At 40.2% G+C, this 16545-nt stretch overlaps 1 protein-coding gene across 3 annotated transcripts in view; it reads left to right on the top strand.

Moving 5' to 3' along the window:
* The window catches only part of LOC114665813 (ewing's tumor-associated antigen 1-like), a 67193-nt gene that overhangs the window by 49175 nt on the left and 1473 nt on the right, over positions 1-16545 (top strand). The window lies entirely within an intron of this gene.

The following is a 16545-nucleotide window of genomic DNA, read 5'->3' as shown; positions in this document are numbered from 1 at the left end:
CTTTACAATTTCTAAATCACTCAGTTTCTCCTAAGTAGTCCCTGTTACTGCTGGGGTAGTTATCCACTTTCTCATATCTGAAGACTTTAGAATAAATGCAAATTAACTGTCTGTATTTTTTAATTCCCCTTTACTGTTCCTGAAACACTTCACCTCCTCCTTGACTATTCCTTTCTAGTGAAACATTGAAAGAATCACTGTGGGTCATCTATTGCCTTATCTGCAATGTTCCACTCTAAATGGCTTTTAGCTTCCCAATTATCCTTCTCAGTGTTTGGCCTTATTCTGTAATATGCCCTACGGTTTGCATTGGAGTTATCAGTCTTGTACACCTCATACAGCTGTTTTTTTTCCTTTGCAGCTTCATGTTCTACCTCTTTACTTACCCACTGCAATGTTTTAAATTCTGTTCCACTGCTCCTCAATTGTCTCCACACATAACACTAAAAGTCCCAAAGCCTACAAAAAAAACTCGTAAATCTGGCCCACCTTAATTCCCTTCGCACCTCCTTGTCAGCGTCTTTTGTCTTGTAAATGTGCCGATCAAGACAAGCAGCCTACTATTCCACCCCCCCCACCCCACCGCCGCAGAACGGGCACAAAGTTCTCCCAGTTCCAGCCATGATTATTTGAGAGTCAGGTACCTAGAGTTGTATAGGGAAATAATAGATTGTTATTTGGAACACATGCATTTCATGTGTGTTTCGTTTGTACAGTAATCTCTGTAAACACATCGTTAAAACAGAATCGTTTTTCATATTTTAGCAATAAATGACAAAATGTAGACATAAACTATATAATGTGTAAAGCCTGAAGTCCAAAGATCAAATAAACACTTTAACAAAAGTTCAAGGATGATAGAACAATTTCCATGGCGCAGTGGTAAGAATTGGTGACTTGTAATCAAGAGTCCCCCAGTTCGATCCTGACTGCCTCGTATATTTACTGTTTGGAGTAGTGTGCTACTCTTATTGTTAATATTATACAATAAACACATGCATTTGATTTGTGTCTATAGCAGCCAGTGTAAATTTATAGTACTTGTAACTAACGCTGTTAGTTTTTATTTGAAACTGGGAATAACTGTAGATGTGAGTGGTATTTTGAGACAATGGAACTGGAAATTCTCTGATCTGGATGGATAAAAGCTGACACACAAATGCTGGCGAATCTGCCTTATTCGTATCTCATTGTCACTTGATTTTTTGTTTTGTTTTATTGAGTGTTTCTGCTTACGCTAAATTAGTATGCACCTTACGGTCCATGACGTCTAAGCCGCACTGACAAAAAAAACAGTGACATAGGCATACATGATATTTGGAATTATTCATTTTATGACCTGTATAGTACATTTCGGAAAATATTGTGGCACTGATGCAACATTATATTCATTTTATTCATATTCATTTGCATGCCTCCTGTGGTTTTAATCTGTGACCGCGTTTTTTTTTTTTTCTTTCTTTTCTTCCGATCTTTCCCAGTCTCCACATTTTGGTGCATGGTGGTGTTTCTTTTGTACTCCAGGACTTGCAGAGGAAAGAATAGTACAGAGAGGTCACTTCCGTGCTATATGCAATCATTAAATTCAAATGTTAACAGTTCCCACACACCCAAGGACCGTCATGTCTACATTTACGACATGTATACCTGTTGCAATGTACACACTTCTCTCTATGCTGTGGTTCCTATTACATTGAAGGGGCACCTGACACTGACTGAGTTTGCTTTCCTGGGGGAAGCGGCGGAGTTGGAACAGAAGCTTGTTGATGTTGCATCCTCCTTTTCTTGTATGAAGCGACGACGAAGTTCCTCTGCAAGGTGATCCATGGACACTCTTCTTTTCTCAGTGGCCCCCGTACATGCCTTGTACAGTACATGTGCGTTAATTGCTGCCAGGTCAAGCTTGTTATAGCATAAGCAACCGCCCACCTCGGTTCTCCTGCTCACACTGAATAAGCTCACCCCTTCTGGTGCATGATGTCAATGCAGCACAGAGAAAAAAAGAAAGAGACAAAATATATGTGACATTCTGAAGAAATCATTTTATGACATGAATAGTACCAATCAGAAAACATCATCGCGCTAATGTAGTATTATTTGAAAACCAAGAGCATCATATCAGGTGTAAATTTATGCTGGTGCATTTAGTTAGGGTCAGATTGGGGGGGGGGGGGGGGGGGTGAGGGGGTTATTGTGATCGTGACTGAGACAATAAAAATGATAAAAAGCTAACTTTTACAAGTACCATAAATTTACACCTGATGTCACATATATTTGTCTCTTTTTTTTTCTCCGTGCTGCGTTGACATCATGCACCTGAAGGCGTGAGCTTATTCAGTGTGAGCAGGAGAACAGAGGTGGGCGGTTGCTTGTGCTATAACAAGCTTGACCTGGCGGAGATCAATGCACATGTACTGTGCAAGGCATGTACGGGGTCCACTGAGAAAAGAAGAGTGTTCATGGCTCACCTTGCAGAGGAACTTTTGTATTTGTGTTATTAAACTGCTTAACTTCTTACTGAGAAATTTTGCTTATTGATATCAGCCGCTAGTTCTTTACTTATTCATTTGTTTATTTCTACTGCCACTTTTGCCTAATCAGCACTCTCTCGCTTACCCACTTTGAAGTCTACTGCCTACCTGTGCTTAAAAGGAATGCTTTCTTCATAACGAATGTTTGTCTTTACTTTCTACTAGTACTAAGGTGCTACTTTTTGAGTGTGAAAAGGTGCTCTATCCAGTTACTCTTTATATGCTTCTTCTCAAAAAGGAATCAGTTACTTTAAACCATTTGATGCTACGATGCTGGTTATTTACTTACAATCTTGTTAGTTTCAACCACCACTTTCTGCCCTGCTTTGCCTCACCAGTTTTAAATGCAAGTAACAAGTGACTTTTCAAATGCTTCCCCAAACAGTCCAGTAATTTTGGTCCTGTGTGGGTTCAAAACAAAGCACAAAAAAACCTTCTGAAGGTGAAAAAAATCTTTAAAATTTCCCACCTGGCTCCATAGCAGCAACCAAAAAACAAAATTTTTAGGAGTAAACATTTGTATTTTAATTAACTCTCATATAGCAGTAACCTCAGACAAACTGTGATATTTAACAGCCACTCTAAAGGGAAAAATCACATTGGGCCCCTTTTGTTGTCCCAGTGCTGAATAAAAAAAGGGCTTGGGTATTTCTAAAAAATAAAAAAAAATTTATATTTACATATATTTTTTACATATATATTTACTAGGGCTGGGCAAGTTGACGTGTTATTGCAGTTTTTGTTATTATTATTTTGAAAGCCTCAGTCTTGCTAGCGATCGACAGAGATCATTGATCTTCTTGTTACAGTGCTTTTCGATACGCTTTCGCTAGAAGGAAAGTTAGCATTGTTGATTTGACCTCAATTACGTGCACGTGCATGAGTAGAGAAGAGCAAACTGCTTCTAAAATGGCTTGTGGAGAGATACCAAAGTGAATGTTCAAAGCAAATCTTTTTTTTGCATTATCACTGAATCGAACTCTGATTTGTCAGACTCAGATTTTGATGCAGGTGATCTGGGGCCTCATGTATAAATGGTGCGTACACACAAAAATGTTGTGTACGCCCGTTTCCACACTTATATTGCGATGTATAAAAACTAAACTTGGCGTAAAGCCACACACATTTTCACGCTAGCTCAATCCCTTGCATATGCAAGTTCTTCAGTTGGTTTTGCAAATAGATAGATAGATAGATAGATCTTTATTGTCATTGTCACTTTTACAAAGGAACAATGAAAATGAAGGTGCAGTCGACTCAGTGTGAGGAATAAGAGTTAAAAAGACAAGAAGAGAGAAAATAATAACAAACCAAATAGTAATAAAAGTACTTTACAAAATATACAAATTGCACTTGTTGACTTAAGGTCTATATTGCACATTGGTAGAATGATATGGAGCAGTCTTATTCTGAGTTCAGGGCCATGATTGCTTTTGGATAAAAGCTGTTTTTAAGGCGGTTTGTCCTGGTTTTCATTGCTCTGTATCTGGAAAAGCTGGAAGAGGCAATGACCGGGATGTGATGAATCCTGTGAAATGTCTATTGCTTTTTTGCGGCATCGGGAGGTGTAGATTTGTTCCAGAGCGGGGAGGGTACAACCAATTGTTCTCTCCACTGTCCTGACGACCCTGTGGAGCGCTTTCTTTTCTGAGGAAGTGCAGCTGCCGTAAATTAAATGATGTCCCTATTTTGTTTTTCTTTTCTCTGTACCCTAATACGCTTCCATATGACAGTCAGACGGTGGGCTGCGATTCGCCTTTTCACAGTGACTTTGATATCTGATAACTTCTTATTTATTTCGGACACTTTGTGACTTTCTGAAATTGAACTTTTGAGTTTCTCCTCCACTCTGTTACTCGATCAACTTCCTTTTGTTGTTTATATCACTGCTTAAACCAACAAATAGTACGTTTTTCCTTGCCTTCACTTGGTATTCACTGAAATTCTTCTATTTCCCCTGTGCTTTTGCCATTGTCTTTTCACAGAACACTGAGCTTAAGGGGCTGTTTATATTGATTTGCATATTCAAAGAGGCGTAATTCTGGGAGGAGTTGGGGAGTGGCGGCAGGCACGTGCTTGTGCTTTACTTTTCACACTGACTGGGATTTATGTAGCAGAAGAACATGGAAGTTGGTGTACGCACATATTTATGCATCTGGATTTTTTTGTGCATACGCACATTTCCGCTTTTGTCCATACGCCATGGTTTAATGTGAATTCTACACACAGCATTATGCATGAGGCCCCTGGAGATTTAGGTTGAAAATGAAAGTGAGGTACCGGCATCGGCTGATCGGTTCCCAGCTGATCGTGGTGCTGAACATGTTTGTCTAGCTGATGCACCTATGGCAGTGTTCGCCTGGGAGGACAGACCATATTGCGTCTCACTGCAACTGCCACCCGCGCGCATCTGTCTCACAAAGACCGCTAGCCCACCCACCGTGCATTCCTACTGGCCGTCGAGGCGCTGCTGCTGCAAACAGGCAGCAACAGACATTTTTTGTTGATTTATATTTGAAATCATTGTTTGTTTATTGAAAAAAATATTAGCCCTCAAAGAGTTGCTACTGAACATAGACTGTTTATGCTGCTCCCTCATTAAAAAAAAAATGTTTCTGCTGGTATCTGTTCAGATAAAAATTAAAACAGATTTAGAAATGTTAACTTGCTGTTGCTTGGAAGGTGCCTGTTATAATGTTGTGATTATGCCTCTGGACTCTGAGGTTAACTTGTTTTTCTATAAACGTTAATAACCTGGCAGTGGCAAATAGCTTTGGTTTTATATTTGATTTGATTACATTAATGTTTAAGTTAAGAGTTACAAGAAATATTATAACTGCTACTATGTAAAGGGAATACTGCTGTTAAAAAGCACCTTATTTGTTTAAAGTGTTTTGCAAACCAAATACACACAATACTCTACTTTTGACTTCTTTATTGAATTTTGCACATAACAATGTGGTTGTTATGATTGTCTGCGATTAATCGCGATTAAACATTTTAATCATTGCCCAGCACTAATATTGACATATACATATACAGGGTGAGCTAAAAAGAAGTACCACATTTCAAACGTTTATTTTACAAAAATTCTACATGATAAAATACATTTCATTACAACACAAGAAGGGGTATACAAAATAGATGTTTTTTCACTGTGTTTTAAAAATGTCTTCAAGGTGGTGGCCATCATTAGTGATACACTCTTTGAGACGATTTCTGAACGCTTGCATGACTTGTTCAACCATTTCAAGGGAAATAGCGGCAATTTCGTGATGAATAGTGTGCTTGAGGGCTTCAAGGTTTTGAGGTCGGTGTGTATACCTTGGACTTGAGATAGTCCCACAAGAAGAAATCCCACAGAGCGAGATTAGGCGAATATGTGAAGGCCACCTGATATTGCTGTGCTGGGAGATCAGCTTCCCCGGAAACATCTCCTGCAAAACTTGCATGGATCTCTGCGCCATATGAATTGTTGCTCCATCTTGTTGAAACCAGGCATCCACCACATCCATTTCTTCCAGTTGGGGCCACAAAAAAATATGTAACGTTCTGAAGTGACGGTGACCATTGCTCCCCCCTCCTCAAAAAGGTAAGAGACTATAATGCCAAATTCTGCAACAGCACACCAACCTGTAACACGTTCACTCTGATGAAGTTCACAAAGGTTGGTTTCAGCCCAATAGCAAAAGTTTTGCTTATTTACGCCACGATTCAAATGAAAATGTGCCTCATCGCTGCACATGACAATGGTATCTTGTTGAACGATTTACAGAATGTTCACACACAACTCTCTACAGCTTTCCCAGTCTCTCTCGGTGAGTTTACTGTACTACCATCATTTTGTATGGATAGAAATTAAGGTCTTAATGCAAAATTCTCCTCAAAGATGTGTTGGAAATGCCTAAGGCAGATGCATATTTGCATGCTGAACGTCTAGGAGAGCAGCTATTTTGGTCCTGTGTTTAACCTGAGAAGCCCTCCAAGCCATATGGAATCTCCCTCCTGAAGGCTCGATGATTATAACCTCCTGAAGCAACAGGTCCACATGACTGTGAGATGTCCAAGGGGCACCAGTTTCAGTTGTAGCATATTGATCCAGATAGCCCTGTGCGAGGACAGATTCAGGGCTTAGTGGACCTTATTCAAAGCTGGATCCGCGAAGAACTTATTGAGTGCATTGTAGAGAAGCTCGCTATTGATGCAGTCCTGTGAGGGATAGACAAAAGCCTTCGTGATGAAACGCTATGGAATGACGAGCACTTGCTGCTGGAACTGACCCGCAGACTAGCGGGTGCACAAGCCACCTGGAAATAACGGGGCTACCCATACTTGACCCCGATTTTGATCCAACCAGCACAGACCTTCTGGGTTGCCAGCGCCATGAGTAGAACACAGCTACTTTTGCTGTTAGCAACTGAGACATCTGGCTCGGAGTGTCACCTCCCCCAAGATGTTAAAAGAGGACAATTTTAAGGTCTCTGTTACTTTGGCTGGACAGGAATTCTCGGCACAGTTGGACTATGGTATCAACCTCTGCGTAGTCCGACTTGCTTTGGCAGACCCATTATAAGGCCACAGACAAAGTAAGCATCTACTGCATCCATGGGGACATTAAAACATATAAGACTATATTACTTCCTCTGAAATTTAAAGGGAAGAACTTTAAGGCTTGGACTGCCATATCAGACACCTCACCCTGGTCACTACTAATAGGAAAAAGGAATGCCCTCTTCTCACAGGTCTTGGCCACCTGCAGAGCATCTACCCATGTAGTGGATAGGGAGGGGCTTGCCGCAGACCGTGTCAGTCAAGGAAACGGGTTTGAAATTGAAACAGTGTTGTCTAGCGAGCTTGATGAATGAATCCTCAAGTGAAGACCTGGAACAGCTGGCAAACTTTTCCGCGCTGTCGCATGCACCAACAGCCTCCACAGACCAGACATTTAATACGGACCTGGACAAAAATGAAATAGCAGTGGCAGGCGAGTGTGATGCTGCATCGGACATGGTAGCAATGCAAGTCGAGTGCAATTCTGCATCAAACATGGAGGAAGCAGAAACTGCCATCCAGGCATAGTTTGCTTGCTTACAACGAGCCAAGAAAAACTTAGATTTTGCATTCAGATAAGCCCACATTACAAATGATTCTTACTATCTGGGGAGAGAGGTCCCGAATTTTAAACACTACAGTTTTTTACTTATGGATGCTTTTCTGTATCGGTGATTTCTGATTGCATGGGTGATGGTCGTATTGAGCAGTTGGTAGTACCAAGTGAACATAAGGAGAAGATTTTAACAAAGTCATATTTTGAGGGTCACCTCACTGCGGAAAAGACGAGGGAACACTTTTAAAAACGCTTTTATTGGGTGAATATGGGCCAGGATGTAGAGCAATTTTGTAAGGCCTGTACCGACTGTCAAATGGGTTCTGCTTACAGACCCACCAGTGTACCCCTTTTATCGATGCCTATTTTAGACTTCCCCTGTGAGAGGGTGGGATTAGATATTGTTGACCTGCTTCCCAGGAGTAAAAGTGGCTTTCAGTATATGCTTGTGTTAATCGATTACGCCAGAAGATACCCAGAAGTAACAGGGCTGTGACGGGCAGACGCCCAAACTATTGCAGAAGCACTCTTGGATATGTTCACACGTATTGGTATCCCTCGTGAGTTTCTCACTGATCAGGGCACACCCTTTATGTCTCGCATCATGAAGCAGCTATGCGAAAGTTTTGGAATTAAGCAGTTACCTCAACGGTTTATCCTCCGCAGATGAATGACCTGACTGAATGATTTAATAAAACCCTAAAACAGATGATTCGGCGGGGGATTGTGTGCTGGTGTTGAACCCATCCAATCCACATAAATTTCGGGCTGAATGGCAATGGCTGACAGTGATAGAAAAGTGTCTGTCCCCAGTGAATTATAAAGTCAGAATTCGGAATTGCTATCACTGATCGAGGGGAACTCTGATGTCTTTTCGGTAATGCCTGGCCAGATGACGATTGCAGAGCACAAGATTGTCACTCCACCTGGTGTTACTATACAAGTGCCACCGTATCGCCTACCAGAGGCAACAAGGAAAGTGATACATGAGGAAGTCCAACAGATGCTCCATTTAGGTGTTATTCAGCCAAGCAAAAGTGAATGGCGAAGTCCAGTTGTACTCGTCTCAAAGTCAGAAAGTTCAGTTCTGTATTGATTTTAGGTGTTTGAATAAAATTTCTAAGTTTGATGCATACCCGGTGCCGCGTGTGGATGAACTGTTGAAAAAGCTTGGGCAGGCTTCATATATCTCCACCCTTGACCTCACGAAGGGTTATTGGCAGGTGGTTTAAAAGCTGCTTTATGATCATTCCCGGTTCTCCGCGATCCAGACTTCGCAAGGAATTTATTCTGCAAACAGATGCTATCTGTTTTGGTTTAGGAGCCATACAAACTACCGAGTACAATTTTTGATTTGCTGCAATGAAATTTCGGCAAAATGGACTAGCCTGCTGCATCATTTTTTCACTTTGATTTTTGGGTTTGTCTTTGAATTCAGCCATCTGTAGATTGATAATTTTCATTTCCATCAAACGATGTGACGATCTTTTCTTTCATTCCTAACTCATTACCCAGTCCATATAGATATCCAGTATTAATTTTTTTCTCCATTGAGTTCTGATGTTTTTAAAGTGTTTTTATCAGATTTTATATACATATGTGTATGTGTGTGTGTATATGTGTGTATATATGTGTGTGTGTGTGTGTGTGTGTGTGTGTATATATATATATATATATATATATATATATATATATATATACACACACACGAGGGGGGGACCCAAAAATAACCAGAATTTTGTTGTTGTTAGGTTGGTACTTGTAGTATGTGGTGCAAGCGTCGTTTTTTTACGATGGCCGATTATCGTGAGCAACGCGCAGCAGTGAAATTTTGTTTTCTTCTTGAAAAAAGTGTTGCAGAAACTATTGCTATGTTAAAAAAAGCTTACAAAGAAGATGCTATGGGTAAAAGCCAAGTTTACGAGTCGTTTGGCCGCTTTAAGAATGGTGAAATGTCGATTGAATACCACCAACGCCCCGGGCGTCCTTCAACATCGCGAACCGATGAAAATGTCACCACAATCCGAGAATTAATTTATGAAAATCGACGTAGGACCATTGATGAACTTGTTAAGATTACCCAGTTGTCGTGGAGCTCGGTTCAGCGAATTTTATCGCAAGATTTGAAAATGAGAAGAGTTCCTGCAAAATTCGTCCCGCGATTGCTGACAGCAGATCAAAAAGAGCGTCGCCTGGAAACTTGTGAAATGAAGGATCAGTTTGATAATGACCCAGATTTTTTTCCCCAAAATTATTACAGGAGATGAATCGTGGTGCTACAGTTACGATCCTGAGTCGAAACAGCAGTCCAGTCATTGGAAAACCGCGAATTCTCCTCGAGCAAAAAAAGCTCAGCAGGTGAAATCACAAGTGAAAACAATGTTGATTTCTTTTTTTGATGTCAAAGGTCTCGGGCATTGTGAATTTGTTCCAGCAGGTCAGACTGTAAACCAAGCATTCTACCTAGAAGTGTTAAGAAGGTTGCGCAACAGTGTGAGAAGGAAACGCCCTGATTTGTGGGAGTCGGGTGATTGGTTCTTTCATCATGACAACGCTCCATCTCACACTGCTCTCCGCATTCGCCAATTTTTTGCAAGAAACGGTATGACAACCCTGAACCACCCACCCTACTCACCGGATTTAGCTCCGTGTGATTTCTTTTTGTTCCCTCGGATGAAAAAAGACTTGAAAGGAAGGCGTTTTGCTGACGTCGAAGAGGTAAAACAAGAAATGACCAGAGCATTAATGGGCATTACTTCAGACGAATTTAAAAAATGTTTCGAACATTGGAACAAATGGTTAGATAAGTGTATTTCCACCAATGGAGAGTACTTTGAAGGAGACTAATTGTAGTTTGTACAGAAAATTAAATTAAACACATTTTAAAAATATTTCCGGTTATTTTTTGGTCCCCCCTCGTGTGTGTGTGTGTATATATATATATATATATATATATATATATATATATACACACACACACACACACAGTACTGTGCAAAAGTTTTAGGCAGGTGTGAAAAAATGCTGTAAACAAAGAATGCTTTCAAAAATGGAAGTGTTAATCATTTATTTTCATCAATCAACAAAATGCAGTGAATGAACAAAAGAGAAATCTAAATCAAATCAATATTTGGTATTAATACCCTTTGCCTTCAAAACAGCATCAATTCTTCTAGGTACACTTACACACAGTTTTTGAAGGAACTCGGCTGGTAGGTTGTTCCAAACATCTTGGAGAACTAACCACAGATCTTCTGTGGATGTAGGCTTCCTCACACACTTGATGATGTTGAGATCAGGGCTCTGTGGGGGCCATACCATCTCTTCCAGGACTTCTTGTTCTTCTTTATGCTGAAGATAGTTCTTAATGACTTTGGCTGTATGTTTGGGGTCGTTGTTCTGCTGCAGAATAAATTTGGGGCCAATCATACGCCTCCCTGATGGTATTGCATGATGGATAAGTATCTGCCCGTATTTCTCAGCATTGAGAACACCATTAATCCTGACCAAACTCCATTTGCAGAAATGCAGCCCCAAACGTTCAAGGAACCTCCACCATGCTTCACTGTTGCCTGCAGACACTCATTATTGTACCGCTCTCCAGCCCTTTGACGAACAAACTGCCTTCTGCTACAGCCAAATATTTCAAATTTTGACTCATCAGTCCAGAGCACCTGCTGCCATTTTTCTGCACCCCAGTTCCTATGTTTTCGTGCATACTTGAGTCGCTTGGCATTGTTTCCACGTCGTAGGTATGGCTTTTTGGCTGCCACTCTTCCATGAAGACCACTTCTGGCCTGACTTCTCCGGACAGTAGATGGGTGTACCTGGGTCCCACTGGTTTCTGCAAGTTCTGAGCTGATGGCACTGCTGGACATCTTCTTTCGAAGGGTAATAAGCTTGATGTGTCTTTCATCTGCTGCACTAAGTTTCCTTGGCCGACCACTGCGTCTACGATCCTCAACATTGCCCGTTTCTTTGTGCTTCTTCAAAAGAGCTTGAACAGCACATCTTGAAACCCCAGTCTGCTTTGAAATCTTTGTCTGGGAGAGACCTTGCTCATGCAGTATAACTACCTTGTGTCTTGTTGCTGTGCTCAATCTCTCAATCTTGCCATGATATGAAACTGTCTTCCACAACCTCACTTTGGTAGCAGAGTTTGGCTGTTCCTCACCCAGTTTTAAGCCTCCTACACAGCTGTTTCTGTTTCAGTTAATGACTGTGTTTCAACCTACGTGTGACATTGATGATCATTAGCACCTGTTTGGTATAAATTGGTTGATCATACACCTGACTATAATCCTACAAAATCCCTGACTTTGTGCAAGTGTACCTATAAGAATTGATGCTGGTTTGAAGGCAAAAGGTAGTAACACCAAATATTGATTTGATTTAGATTTTTCTTTTGTTCGCTCACTTTTGCATTTTGTAAATTGCATTTTGTAAATTGATAACAATAAATAATCATTATTTATATTTCTGAAAGCATTCTTTGTTTACAGCATTTTTTCACACCTGCCTAAAACTTTTGCACAGTATTGTATATATAAGAAAATCCTGGAATGGAAAGCAAAAGAAAGGCTATGATACGTGATCTTCTCGGAAGACAATTTTAAAGACCCGCGAGACCAAAGACGCATCCTACTTACAAGATAAGACGACGGGCAGAAAAAAAATCAGAAGTGTAAAGGTAGTCACGCAGCACACACAGCTCCATGGCTCTCAGTGCATATAAAGTGTATAAGGTCAATACGGTAGAAATGAAACGTCGACGACTAAACGAAGACGAAAGAAAAGCGCGGAGAAAAGAGACCCAAATGCGGTGGAGAGAAAAAAATGCTAAAAAGCAAAACAATAATCTAGGTGCAAATTTAGAAAATAAGGAAAGTGATAATCAGCCCAGAACAAGTGGAATTGAAAACAAAGCACGTCCAATAGGGCTCAGAATTAAAAGATTAGAACTTCATAAACTGGAGCAGCGTTATTCATCTTGCAAGAAAGAGATTTAATCACACCCAGGCCGTAAATAAAGGACAATTATTGTTTTTACAAAGTCACATGAGATAAGTCAGTGAGCCATCATTTAAAACAAGTTCACAGACCTCTAACTAAGCAGTTGTTGGATTGCTTTTGGCAGACATGCACAATGGTCTCCCAGCTCTTAAAACAACGACATGCGACAAGCAGGTTGAAGCCTATTGTTTTAAGTGGCTGATAGGTCCGATTGAGGGGGTGGAGTACAGCATGGAAGACTGATAGCGGGGTACTGATTGATGCAGTAAGGGGGAGGCGAGACCCGGCGGAGGAGGGGTCGGAGAGGGTGCTAGAGAGTGGTGTTTGGGGTTATGAAGTCGGCGATTGTTCAAGTAAAACTTTTGTGACACTTTATTACGTCAGTCGCTACAGTATCAAAAAAATAAAACAGATAGTAAAGATCTCATTAGCGCAAACAAAAGGTGATTAATCATCAGAGCCAGGTGTAATTGAAAAAATAGAAGGACAAAGCAAGGTCGTCCCACAACAGTTAAAGCAACGACAAGTTTAATTTCAAAGAATACACAATTCGGTCAGATGTATATTTATGATGACAGAGAAGCGATGGAAATTTTAACAGGTGACAAGTAAGGTGATGTATATATTCCGCAAATAACATTAGACACCAAAGGAGATCGTGATATGCCATTCGTTTTAAAATGTTTACAGTTTACCGTGAGAATAGCTTTTGCTACAACAATTAACAAATCAAAGGGACAACCATTAGAAAACGTCGGATTATTTATTAGAGAAACAGAAACGATATTCACTCACGGGCGATTATACGTTGCATTGTCACAATGTATTTCCAAAAACAGATTCAAAATTCAATGTGATCCTGAAGAAAAGGTAATTCCATATATTGTTTTTAATAAACCTTTAAAGTAAAAAGTGCAACTAATGAAACTGAAACAATTCCAAAGGAAAAAAAGCTTTTTAAATTGTATATCCGATTAACCAAACAGCAGCACGGTGGTGCAGTGGGTAGCGCTGCTGCCTCGCAGTTAGGAGACCTGGGTTTGCTTCCCTGGTCCTCTCTGCGTGGGGTGTGCATGTTCTCCCCGTGTCTGCGTGGCTTTCCTCCGGGTGCTTCTTCCCACAGTCCAGAAACATGCAGGTTGGGTGGATTGACGATTCTAAATTGTCCCTAGTGTGTGTTTGGTGTGTGTGCGAGCCCTGCGATTGGCTAGCGCCCTGCCTGGGGTTTGTTTCCTGCCTTGCGCCCTGTGTTGGCTGGGATTGGCTCCAGTAGACCCCAGTGACCCTGTAATTAGGATATAGCAGGTTGGATGATGGATGGATAGATTAACCAAACACAGGGTTTGGCGAGCGAAGCCCCCTAGTATGTGAATATATATATATATAATGTGTGTGTGTTTGTGTATATATACAGTGCATCCAGAAAGTTTTTTTATTTTTAATAAATTTGCAAAAACCTAAAGTAAACTTTTTTCACGTTGTCATTATGGGGTGTTGTGTGTAGAATTCTGAGGAAAAAAATTAATTTAATCCATTTTGGAAAAAGGCTGTAACATAACAAAATGTGGAAAAAGTGATGCACTGTGAATACTTTACAGATGCACTGTATATGTGTATATATATATATATATATATATATATATATATGTGTGTGTGTGTGTGTGTGTGTGTGTGTGTGTGTGTATATACAAAGATCACCTATGGATCAAGTACAGTGATCCCTCGCTATGTCGCGCTTCGCCTTTCGCGGCTTCACTCCATCGCGGATTTTATACGTAAGCATATTTAAATATATATCGCGGATTTTTTGCTGGTTCGCGGATTTCTGCGGACAATGGGTCTTTTAATTTCTGGTACATGCTTCCTCAGTTGGTTTGCCCAGTTGATTTCATACAAGGGACCCTATTGGCAGATGTCTGAGAAGCTAGATTGCTTACTTTTCTCCCTCTCTTGCTCTGACTATCTGTGATCCTGACGTATGGGGATTGAGCAGGGGGGCTGTTCGCACACCTAGACGATACGGACACTCATCTAAAAATGCTGAAAGATTATCTTCACATTGCTATCTTTTGTGCAGCTGCTTCCTGAAACGACATGCTGCACAGTGCTTTGCATACTTAAAAGCTCGAAGGGCACGTATTGATTTTTGACTGAAAAACAAACTCTGTCACTCTGTCTGTCTCTCTCTCTCTCTCCCCCTTCTCCTGACGGAGGGGGTGTGAGCTGCCGCCTTCAACAGCTTTGTGCCGCGGTGCTTCGCATACTTAAAAGCCAAACAGCCCTATTGATTTGTTTGCTAGAGATTGTTTTCTCTATCTATGTGACATTCTGTGCTCCTGACACGCACTCTTTTGAAGAGGAAGATATGTTTGCATTCTTTTAATTGTGAGACAGAACTGTCATCTCTGTCTTGTCATGGAGCACAGTTTAAACTTTTGAAAAAGAGACAAATGTTTGTTTGCAGTGTTTGAATAACGTTCCTGTCTCTCTACAACCTCCTGTGTTTCTGCGCAAATCTGTGACCCAAGCATGACAATATAAAAATAACCATATAAACATATGGTTTCTACTTCGCGGATTTTCTTATTTCGCGGGTGGCTCTGGGACGCAACCCCCGCGATGGAGGAGGGATTACTGTACTGATATTGTTGTCTGCAAAAGCTCTTTCTGTTTCAGGATTTTACTTGGAAGTAGGCGCATGTTGTTCAAAGTAATATATTGAGCACTAACACATTTTTAGAGAATTGTTTCTTAATTTTGCCATGTGTTAAAAAAAAAAAAAAATGTATGCATTAGGTTGTATAAAAATATGTCTTGTGTGGAGGTAAATTTATTGATTTCCATATTGTATCTAATAATCAAGTACTCTGTACAATATGTTTTGATGGTTTTACTTGAAGATTAAATGCAATTTTTTTTTTCTTCTTGATGTTTTTTTCAGCATTTTCATAGGCATGCAGATGCGCATATATGTATGTAATCTTAGTGTGCATGTGTTTATGTGTGTTTGTAGATAAAATATGTATGTGTGTGTGTATATTTTTATATATACAGTATGAATATATAGTGCCTTGCATAAATTAGTATATGCCTTTAGATTTTTCAGGAAAATCATTTGTCTTCCTTTAGAGAAAATATTTTCTGTGGGACCCTATAACATAAAACAGTCCAGAAAAATCAGGTTTATTGGTTGCAAATGAGATTTGTAAGTACAAGAAGCAAAACTTGATTTTTTTTAAGGATTTAAGACTGGTGCAAAAATGAGCACAATATAATGAAGGTCTTAGGAGTAACACTTGTTAAAATGCTAATTAACCGGAGTTCAACAACAGTTGAGTCTTAACGTTCATCACACAGGTGACCACCAGATAACTGGCAATTACTAGTGGTATTTAACAGGTAATGTCCCCTCCCATTCAATGCTGACAATAATGGCACCAAATGGAAGAAATATTTGAAAAGAGTTGAGTAATTTCTTTACACAACAAAGGTAAAGTCTACAAGAAAATGAATGTAGCATTACTAGTCAGACAGAATACAGTAGCAAAAATTCAAGAAAGATGGATTTTTGGCAAGCTCTCTGAGATGTCCAGACCAACCAAAGGAAGGTAACACTTTGACGTGAGCATTTTATGAAGAGAAGAATTGAAGAAAATTGCTATGCCAGTTCATCACAATTGGCTAAAGCAGTCAAAAGGTAAATTGGGCTATTTCCCATGGCATGAGAGGGTGTCATCCCTAAAGGAAGCCACTGCTCAAGCACATGCACAAAAAAAGCTCGTTTAGCATTTTCCAGGGTCCATCTTGATAAAGATGAAGGCTGTTGGGATTCTACACTTTGGAGTGTTGAGATAAAGGTAAATCTTTTTGTAACTGATTGCTTCCAAACTGTAT

Source organism: Erpetoichthys calabaricus, chromosome 15 (assembly GCF_900747795.2).
Source record: "Erpetoichthys calabaricus chromosome 15, fErpCal1.3, whole genome shotgun sequence".
NCBI lineage: Eukaryota > Metazoa > Chordata > Cladistia > Polypteriformes > Polypteridae > Erpetoichthys > Erpetoichthys calabaricus.
The sequence above is the reverse complement of the archived record's forward strand: the minus strand, read 5'-3'. Positions and strand labels throughout refer to the sequence as shown.